Source organism: Nicotiana sylvestris, chromosome 9, assembly GCF_000393655.2.
Source record: "Nicotiana sylvestris chromosome 9, ASM39365v2, whole genome shotgun sequence".
NCBI lineage: Eukaryota > Viridiplantae > Streptophyta > Magnoliopsida > Solanales > Solanaceae > Nicotiana > Nicotiana sylvestris.
The window spans coordinates 154,361,621-154,372,241 of NC_091065.1; positions in this window are offsets into that span (position 1 = coordinate 154,361,621).

Genomic DNA, 10,621 nt, shown 5'->3' on the forward strand with positions numbered 1-10,621 from the left:
ACCAAGCTATTGAGAAGGTGAAAGTGATACAGGAGCGATTGAGGACGGCACAAAGCAGGCAAAAATCTTATTCTGATGTCCGACGTCGTGATCTAGAGTTTGAGGTTGGTGATTGGGTTTTCCTGAGGATCTCACCAATGAAGGGTATTATGCGTTTTGGGAAGAAAGGTAAGCTGAGTCCAAGGTATATCGGGCCGTATAAAATTCTTCGACGGATTGGACAGGTTGCTTATGAGTTAGAATTGCCATCCGAATTGGAATTTGTCCACCCGGTATTCCATGTATCTATGTTGAGAAAATGTATTGGAGACCCTTCTCGAGTCGTCCCTATCAAAGATGTACAAGTTACAGAGGACCTATCATATGAAGAAGTGCCAGTGGCGATATTAGATCGGCAAGTCCGCAAGCTGAGAACAAAAGATGTAGCTTCCGTCAAAGTATTGTGGAGGAACAAAAATATGGAAGAAATGACATGGGAAGCAGAAGAGGAGATGAAGTCTAAATACCCTTACTTATTCCAGAATGAAGATAACAAGGATGCTGGTGGAAGACAGGATACATTGGAAGGTGAAACGGCTCTATGAGGTAAGCAATAATTTGAGAATACTCCTCCTTAATACAAAATGGTGATATGTAGATAATGTAAATACGCATAATGCTTTGTGTAGCCTTGTGAAGCCATATGTTGGGCTTAATTACTTGCAAGTTTTGCTAGTGACCATTTTATAGGGGAAAATTGATCGGAAATTTCCATTGGAATCCACGATGATTTAAACTCCCCATAAACCCTTACATTCGAGGACGAATGTTCCTAAGGGGGGGGTGTTACAACCCATATCCACATGTGTTAGTTCATGCCATATATTAGTTAACATAAATCCAAAAAGGAATTATCTTTGAGATGATAAGAAGTCAATCCTATTGGTCTTAAGTGATACAAGAGTGTATAAGGGTGATTAACCAGTATTAGAAGTTAAACGAATCAAGGATGTTGTAACTCGTATTTTCAGGTAATCTAGCGGTGCTTAATACACTCAAGAGGTCATTTATTAAGGTATTTTAATCATATAATATCCGTATCATAAGTTTTGAAGTCAAACGAGTTATGAAACAAAAGTCGACAAAAGTTGTCGCAACTTAGGTTCATAATTTTACTTAAACATTAGGTCAAATGTTTCTAATCTTTTCTAATAATTTACAAGGAATTACGGGGTGATCTACCAACAAAATTAAATATCTATGAGTCTAGTTTCCAACACATTAAACCGTTCATCGATACGATCTCGGAGTAGAGAGATATTTGCGTTTTTGCGAGACTGCGCCAAGCACCTCTCTATGTGGCCCACTAAGTCGGTTTAAGATATTTGGACCTATATAGGATGCCTCCAACCCGTTTTAAGTCATTTCTTTTCACTATTTTCAGACCTTAGAACCCTAGGAACATCCTCTCAAGGTTCTCTCAAGATTCAAGACCCAAAAAAGGGCAAACAACACAAATCAAGTGTCGGGAATTCCGTGGCGCTAGTAAGTCTCTTGTTCTTCTTGTTGTTGCTCATTTTTGTGTCGTTCCAGCTCGTGTGGGAGGTGGTTTTAAAGGGTTTATGTTCTGTAAATACTCCCTCATGTTCTTAATATCAATCCTAGGTGATTTCAAGCCTTCTAAAGTGATTCTAGTGCCGAAAAACACTAATTGATCGCTAGTTTCGCTTTGTTGTTGTTGTGGCAGCATTGGAGGGATATTTCATGGAAATTTAAGGTCAAATTGGAGTTGTTATTTCTGTATAAAGGTAAGGAACCTCTTACTCTATATGTATTTAAGATTATCCAAGTTGCGGCTAAGCCATTGAAGCTAGAACTTGTGAGATATATATCGAAAGGCTTGGTAGTAATGTTATTGTTTTGTGGACTGTTTTGCGTTGTTGTTGGGCTGCGTATTTTACTACTATCTTGTGGAGTTTTGGAGGAGGAAGGGTGTGGAGAAACACCATATATATGTAGGGTTATGGGCTGATAGTTATTCGTAACATTTCCAGGTTGTTTGACACGACTACGGTGGTCGTCGTATGTATGGAGTGATTAGGCTATGTGTGGACTATTTTGGGAGGCTCAATATGTTTATTATTGATGTTGTTTGGGCTGTTTGGTGACTGTTTTGAATGGTGTGAGGTCATATATATAGGGGAGGTGCTGTCCGTTTCATCGTAAAATAGGTTGTGGTCGATACATAATAGTTATGACGCTTAAATGATAACGATAGTATCGTTTCTCTTATTGTAGACTAAGGAGTTTTGACAATTGCATAGCTTGAGATTGGGGCAGTATATACAAGGTATGTGAGGCTATCCCTTTCCTTCTTTTGCACGACTCCGATTGTACATAATGTAATGAACGAGCTTCCAAAGATACTCTACTCTTAGAAGCTAGCAGTACTTACATTGTTTTCCCTCTTATGGAACGATTGATGTTAATGTTGCTTCTCTTATTCTTATGTTATCAATGTTATTGGTACTTCCTGATTCTTATAAGGTTCATAGTGAAGAGTTAGTCCTAATAACGTGTACAGAGGATACCGACCTTACGTCACTCCGAAAGGTTTAGAATGTGATTCCATGAGTCGAGCATGCATTATATATATGTATCTATTTTACTCTACCGAGCCACGCTATAGTTGGCCGGGTACGACACCTATTGTGCAACCACTGATCAGTTGGGTTTTACCGAGCTCCACGTGGCCGGGTACGATTCTACCGAGCCTATTATGGCCGGGTACGATATGATGATGATGATGCCCACAGAGGCGAATGCTTTAAAGGTTTATGTATTTATACATATGTATCATGCATTTCATGTAAGTAGCCCTCAGAGGTACTAAGATGTTACAGGTTGTATATTCTCTATCCTTGCTTACATTACTAATCGTATTTATGGTTCCTTGCCTTACATACTCAGTACTTTATTCGTACTGACGTCCTTTTATTTGTGGACGCTGCATGTCGTGCTGCAGGTCCTGATAGACAGGCAGGTGCAGCTCCCCCACCACAGTAGACTGTCCAGTTCAGCGGTGATTGGCGAGATCCCTTCTCCGGACTTGCCTTGGTCTTGGTATGCAATTTTTGTTATAGACATTATGGGTATGTCGGGGCCCTGTTCCGGCTATGTTGCAACACTTATGTTCTTTTAGAGGCTCATAGACAGGTGTCGGCTCATGTATAGTTTGGTATGCCTTGTCGGCTAGTTTTTGTTGTATAGTCTTTCATAGTAGCGTGGTAGCTCATACCTTATACGTAGTTTCTTGATTGTCTGGTCATCCCCTGCTATGTATGTTCATGCCGTCATATTTTATTGCTGGTTGTCCATGATCTAGGTCTACCATTTATATTGATCTCGTCAGCCTTAAAAGATAATAATGAAGGTTAGATGAAATGTACGTTGGTGCTCGGCAAGTGTGGTCGGGTGCTAGTCATGGCCCTTCAGTTTGGGTCGTGACAAACTTGGTATCAGAGCAAGTCTGTCCTAGGGGTTGTCTATGAGCCGTGTCTAGTAGAGTCTTGGTGCCACTGTCTTGAATCAAATTTTCCTGGATCATCCTTTCTATTTCTCTTTTCAAATCCCGACAATTTTCCACATTGTGCCCCAGAGCATTGGAGTGGTATTCACACCTTTTAGATGAGTCAAAGCTTCTCGCACGTCGGTCCACCTGATTTGGAGGAATGGGTGCAATCATGTCATGTTGTTTTAACTTCTCAAATAAGCTTGCATAGGACTCTCCTATTGGTGTAAAACTATCTTTCAACTTTTGTTCCCTTCTATACCCCTGGCTTGGATGTGGGTTACAAGGTAATTGAAAATTTTGCGGAGGCTGGTGGAGATTTTGTGATACTCGTGCTCGCTTTCTTGGGTGATTTGGTGGCGAGTATGAGGGGTTCGGAGGTGGATAGTAATGCTTAGGGGGTCATGGAAAACCTGATGAGGCTGCACATACCTTCGAGATGTTCTCTTAGGACCTCTTCTCGACCTTGATATCACCATGATTTCTTCATCCCTCTCATTCGTGTTACCAGATTCAATTTGGACAGCTTGAGCTGCAGCTTTGAGAGCTGTTTGACTTATAATTCTGCCTGTCTTAAGACCGTTCTCCACCATTTCTCCCATTTTGATTGCTTCCGGGAAGGATTTACCCACTGCGGATGTCATGTATTGAAAATAATCTGGCTCTTGAGCCTGTAGAAAGACAGTGATTAACTCGTGGTCATCCATGGGTGGCTTAGCTCTAGCTGCCTGCTCTCTCCATTTGATGGCATATTCCCTGAAACTTTCAATTGGTTTCTTTTTTAGGTTAGACAGGGAAATGCGGTCTGGGGCGATGTCGATGTTATATTGAAATTGTTTGACAAAGGCCCGTGCCATGTCATCCCAGACGTACCAGCAAGATGTGTCTTGATCCAAAAACCATTCAGATGCTACACCCGTGAGGCTTTCCCCAAAATAAGCTATAAGCAATTCTTCATTTCTTCCCACACCTCTCAATTGATTGCAATACCTTTTCAGGTGGGCTATAGGGTCTCCATGTCCATTGTACTTTTCAAATTTGGGAACCTTGAAACCAGGCGGCAAGTGGACATCGGGGAACATGCATAGATCGCTGAAAGCAACGCTCTTTTGACCTGCCATTCCTTGCGTGTTTTTCAACCGTTGTTCTAATATTTTCACTCTTTGGGTTATTTCTTCCTGTACCCTCTTTCGGGCAGGCTTCTCGATGTTTGCAGGAAGATCAAACGAGTACGAGTGGTACTCGGGATAGTGGTACTGGTCTTGCTGTGTAGCAAATTGTGACTCGTGACAAGGTTGTCCTTGGCCAATAGCCCAGGTTTGACGCATTTTGGTCATTTGTTGTTTCAGTGTTCTATTTTCCTCAACCACAGTAGACCCTTGTTGAACCCTCTGACCCTGAGTCTCTTGAGCACTCGTAACAGCTTCGATGTCAGTTATCATTTTCCTTGGATCTTGTGTTTCCAGCTTACCACAACCGACCACCTCAACTTTCTTCACAATTCAAAACAAAACATGTTAGAATGGATTGGGTCGGTCCTCATTATTCACAACATCTTTTCCCATTTTTTTCAATTCTTCTTTTCCATTTTTCATTTTTCATTTTTTTGGTTGCGGTCGAATCTTATGGAGATTGCCTACGTATCATGACCCCGCATGAATCAGACCTTGCGTAGTTCTTGCAAATAAAAGGTAAACGACAATAAAACATTTTTTGGAATTTTCCATTTTCATAATAACAACAAAACTAACCAACTTAATGGCGAAATACAGACTCGAAAAGCAAACGACCCATATACTCTAATCAAAAGAAATACAAACCCCAAAAATGACAGATTCCTTCCCCTATATGCCAATTTTGACCCAAAATCTGAACGGTATTCACTTGACCACTGACTCTTTTTCTTGTTTTTTCCAAATTAAAATAAACGACCCGGTACTGCAAACACGGCCTTCCAGCGCCTCGGGGACGAAGATTTTAAGGCTGTGAGGGTCAGAATCAAAATATGACCAAAGGTGGCTGTTTGTGCAAAGTCAGCCTTCTGACGCCCCGTTTGGGAACATTTGGCTATTTTTGACAAAAACAACATCACCTGGTTTATTTACGACAAAAATTAAAATTTTGATATTTTTGGTTATTTTTGCAAAGGGGAGGTTGGACCCGATGAGGGTTGCCTACGTATCTCACGCCCTGTGAGAATCAAACCATGCGTAGTTCGGGCAAATTAACCGAACTATTTTAAAACATGACTATTTTCCATTTTTATTTTTGGCATTTCATAAGCGAATAAAAACAATTTTTAGAAACAAGACTCTCTTTTTTCTTTTTCTTTTCAACAAATAAAATAGCCTATTTTTCCAAGCTAAAAATAACAGACTTTTTTTTTTCTTTTTCATTTTCCACAGACAATAAAACAACCTATTTTTCCAAACTAATAATAAAAGACTCTTTTTCCTTTCCTTTTTCAACAAATAATGAAACAACTTATGTTTTTCAAACTAAAACAAAAACTCTTTTTATCCTTTTCTTTTTCAACACCCAACTTTCCAAAATTAAAAGACTCTTTTTTTTCTTTGCTTTTTTTTAGTAACAAAATAAAATATTTTCCTTTTTTTTTATTTCCTCAAAATTTCGGCAAAGTTTCGCCAGTAATTGGTCATTGATTTTTATTTCTAAAATAATCAATTAACTCCCTAACTGATATTTCTTTTTTTTCCTCTTTTTTTTTTCTCAATTTTCCAACATTCCCGAGATTCAGAAACCGGTCAACATGCAGGTTCAAAACAAATATATGTACAGAGCAAGTAGGATGCATCATGATGGTCTTTTCATTTCAGGTTGCTAGTCCTAGACGGACCCAACCCATGTGTTGAGTCCCCTAAGTCAAATGCAACATGATGCAAATAACCGTTCCTACTAGGGATCCGACATGAAGTCATGTTATTCTATTTTCAAAACCTGGGTCGGTGTTCTAGACTGTGTGTAAGCACGTGATTTTTGCCCTATATGAGAATTACTCCCAAAAAATTCAAAAATAAAGTAATTTTTCTTGGTGTGCAATTTTGTGATATTTTGAATAATTATTTGTATTTGTATGTGCATGTTTATTTGTTAAATTAATAAAAATACAAAAATATGTCGCATTTTGCATGTAGGATTTAATTCTACAATTGTTAGTAATTAAATTAGTTTTACAAAAATTAAAAATTACAAAAATAGGCATCTTTTGCATTTTTAGCATTTAATGTCCAAATGAACAATTTTATGCTTAATTATTACTTAATTGTGCGTTAATTGTTATTGAGAGTTAATTTGCGCTTTTATAACTTAATTTAGTTCTTAATAATAATTTAAGTACTTTTATAATTTAGTTTTAGAAAATAAAAGAAGAAAAGAGAACAAAAATACAAAAGAAAATCGGATTGGGCCACTTCTTCAATTGTAAGCCAAAGGCCCAAAAAATTGCCCAATCTTCTCCATGACCCAGTCCACTTCAGACCGGGTCAACCCGGTCCGCCCCATTAACCCAAATGCCCAACACCCATTCTTCATTTGTCAAAAACACAAAACAAAACAAAAAAATAAAAAAATAAAAAAACCAAAAACCCTAAAACTAAGAAAACATCCGCCCCCCCCACACCCATTTTGCTCTTTCTTCTCCAAAAGCTCAAAGACCCCATCCATGGCTGACCTTTTTGTTGCTGCTTCGTCTCCAAACGACCACCATCCACGTCGACCTCCCCATCTACTTCGCCGCTGCGTCGCCGGAAAACCCTCGGCAAAAATGGAAGGAAAACCCAATCGCTGCTTGTTTCATCTCCTTCCTCGACGAGCAGTTGCGACCCTTCTGCTTCTTATTGCTTCTGCTTCATCTTCCCCATCCGAACGACCTCCATTACTGCTTCGTCTTCGACTGCGAACAGCTCGAACAACCACGGCTTGTTTCGCGAGCTGCTGCCCCACTGCGTCGTCTGCTCCGAGCTGCTGCTGTTTCACTCCGTCTTCTTACTCAACGGACTGTTGTTGCTCACATTTCTGGGAGTTTCAGCTGCTGGCCATGGAAGCATCGTCGTCATTCAACGTCAATCTCAAAGTCGAGCTCGACGTCCATGGATGACCCTCGACGTCCATGGCTTGACGAATACTGCTTCTGCCGAACGCACCCTAGTTGCTGCCTCATCGACACAGGCAGCCATGGATGCCAGTGCGTCGACCTTCTCCATCTCCCAGTTCCTCCGAGTTGCTGCTGCCACTGGGTTCGTTTTTAAACGATGCCAAACGACCATCTTCTTTGGTCGTCTGCTCGTGTTCGTCATCGTTGGTTCGAGCTTTGGTCGAGGCTCGTCAAGTTCGTTGTTTGTTTGGTCGTTGTTCGTCGTTTCGATCCGGTTAGTAGATTTTGACTTTTATTTTGTCCGTATTTTGTTTTGATATTTTCGAATCTAAAATCGGCAAATGTTTGTTTTGTTTATCGTTTGAATTAATTTTAGTTCATGTTCATGTGTTGTTTGTTAAATTAATTTTTCAGATTCCAAATGAAAGATTAATTAATTATTTTTCATGTTTATTTCATGTTTGTATTGTTGTTTAAGTGAATATTTGTTAGTTTAATGTTTGTTAGATTCAAATTGAAATTTAATTAATTATTTCTTCAATTTGTCTCATGTTGTTATGTATTTTCCAGAAATTAGTAATGTTGTTTGAATCATTGAATCTGTCATGTTTTGTTGCTTAAAGATAGATTTAATTCATGTTCGTCTTGGTTTGAAGTTCATGTGTAAATTCAGTGATTTAATGTGAGTTTATGTTTGTTTGTGATTTGCTTGATTTAATTTGAATCATGCATATTGTTGTTTGTATTATTGTCTCTTTGTTCATCCATTAATGGTCTAAATTAACCAGGATTGGTTCCCGATATGGTTGATTTATTTCCATTAATTTGGAGTTTGTGTTGTTCATCATGTTCATGTAAATTGTTGTTGAAGATTGTTGAGAAATTGGTCATCTTGACTATATTTTGGTTGAGTTATGATTAATTGATTGTTTAGAGCAGAGGGGTAATTTGGTAAATTGCATTGCATTCGGGGGTAGATTTGTAATTGCAATAAGGTCGGAGGGGTAGTTTGGTAATTGAACATTATTTTGATTCTTTATGTTAAGCATGGGGGACAAATATAATGGGGTGGGGTTTTTGATGTACTTGTTTAATATAAAGGGGGACAAGACAAAATTTAGTGGGGGGAATCTTATATTATTTTATGTTAGGCATGAGGGACAAAATATAATGGAGTGGTGTGATATGTTTATTTAATGTAGTGGGGAGGAGTGGGAAGATAATGGGTTGGGTAGAGAAAAAGTATTGATTTTAATTAATTGAAAGATTTATGGGAGGGGTTATAAGAAGTCTTGAAATCAGAATAGACAGATAGGAGAGAATACAGAAGAGAAAGAACGAATCTGAACAGAAAGAAAATAGGAGAGAGAAAAAAAGGGCTGAACATTTAAGAGAGAGAAAATTCCGAAAAAATATTTAAACTTTCAAAAAAAAAAACTAAAAAAAATCTTTTGCTTTCTTTCATTGTTTGAAATCAGAATTAATTGTTTTTCATCAAAGCTTGAAGCTTTTGTTTTGAGTTTAATACTCCACCGGTTTGCAAACTCTGTTCCTGGGTTGTTACTGCTATTGGACTTTTGTTGCTGTGCTGTATTGTTATTACTGCGTGGCTGACTTTCTTCTTCTTATATTGGCAATACCAGGTACACAACTGTAATTTTGGCATTTTGTAAGCTGAAATGAAGAACGGAATGTTAAATTTTTAATTTAGTTTTAATTTTTTTTTGTATTGTATTTAGATTATTCATGTATTATTATTCTGTCAATCACTGTCATTTGGCATAATTAGATATGTTATAGCGATATATTAAATAACGCCTTAACCAGATTATTAGGAAATATATTCAAGACGGATTACTAATTAAAACTGTTTAATAATCAAAATAAAAGAAATAACATAAAAAATGGCGTTATTGAATTAGTTTGGCAAAAATTGATTAATTCATTATTCATAAGGTTTTTTTTTGTCAACATTAAGTTAATCGGAATCATGTAGTTAATTTCAGTTAAAACATGAATTAGTTTGCGAATCAAGTATTAGGACATGATGTGAATTAAAACAAAGTTAGTTAAGTTTAAATTGTTTAACTTCTAGAAATATGGTTTAGTAATCAAGTTTTTTTTTAATTTTCAGTATTTGTAAATAATTAATTTCAATAAGCTTAAGTCATACTAACAATATGTTTTAATCCAACTATGGGATAATTAGTTTTTTTACTTTTTGGGAAATTCCATGTTGTTCGTAATTATCATTTTAGTAATATTACTTTCCATTAATATTTGTTTTGAATTAGTAATTAATATGCTATTTTTAAGTATGTAGAGATTGACTTCATAATTATGGACAAAGTTAGTAATAATAAAAATGTAGTCATTAAAGGGTATTCATAAAATAAGGGAGGATCTCGCTAACAAATAAATAAATATAAATAATACAAAAAATTGCAGTCCTCCAATTTTTTTTAATATAAGAAAATACCTAGATTCCGAGATGGGCGATTTAGTAAAATTCACAGTCCTACATAATAGTATCATAACGCGTAGTATTTTGGCGCATATTTAATAAGGTTATTTTCTTAAATACGGGTGTACATTTATGTAACCCAAATCACGATCTTGACGAAGTCAAAATGCGTCAAAAAATCACGTGTGCACTGGTTGTGGCGTGGTTCGAGATGCGTTTTCACGACGTTGCAATTTTGTATAAAATAAATAGTGATAAAAGCGGTTTTAAAAGTTAAATTTGCATATAAGTTCTTAATTGTTTAAAAATCAGACAAATGAGCCAAATATGACAATTGAGCGACCGTGCTAAAACCACGGAATTCGGGAATGCCTAATACCTTCTCCCGGGTTAACAGAATTCCTTATCCGGATTTCTGGTTCGCGGACTGTAATACAGAGTCATTCTTTTCCTCGATTCAGATTAAAATTGGTGACTTGGGACACCCTAAATC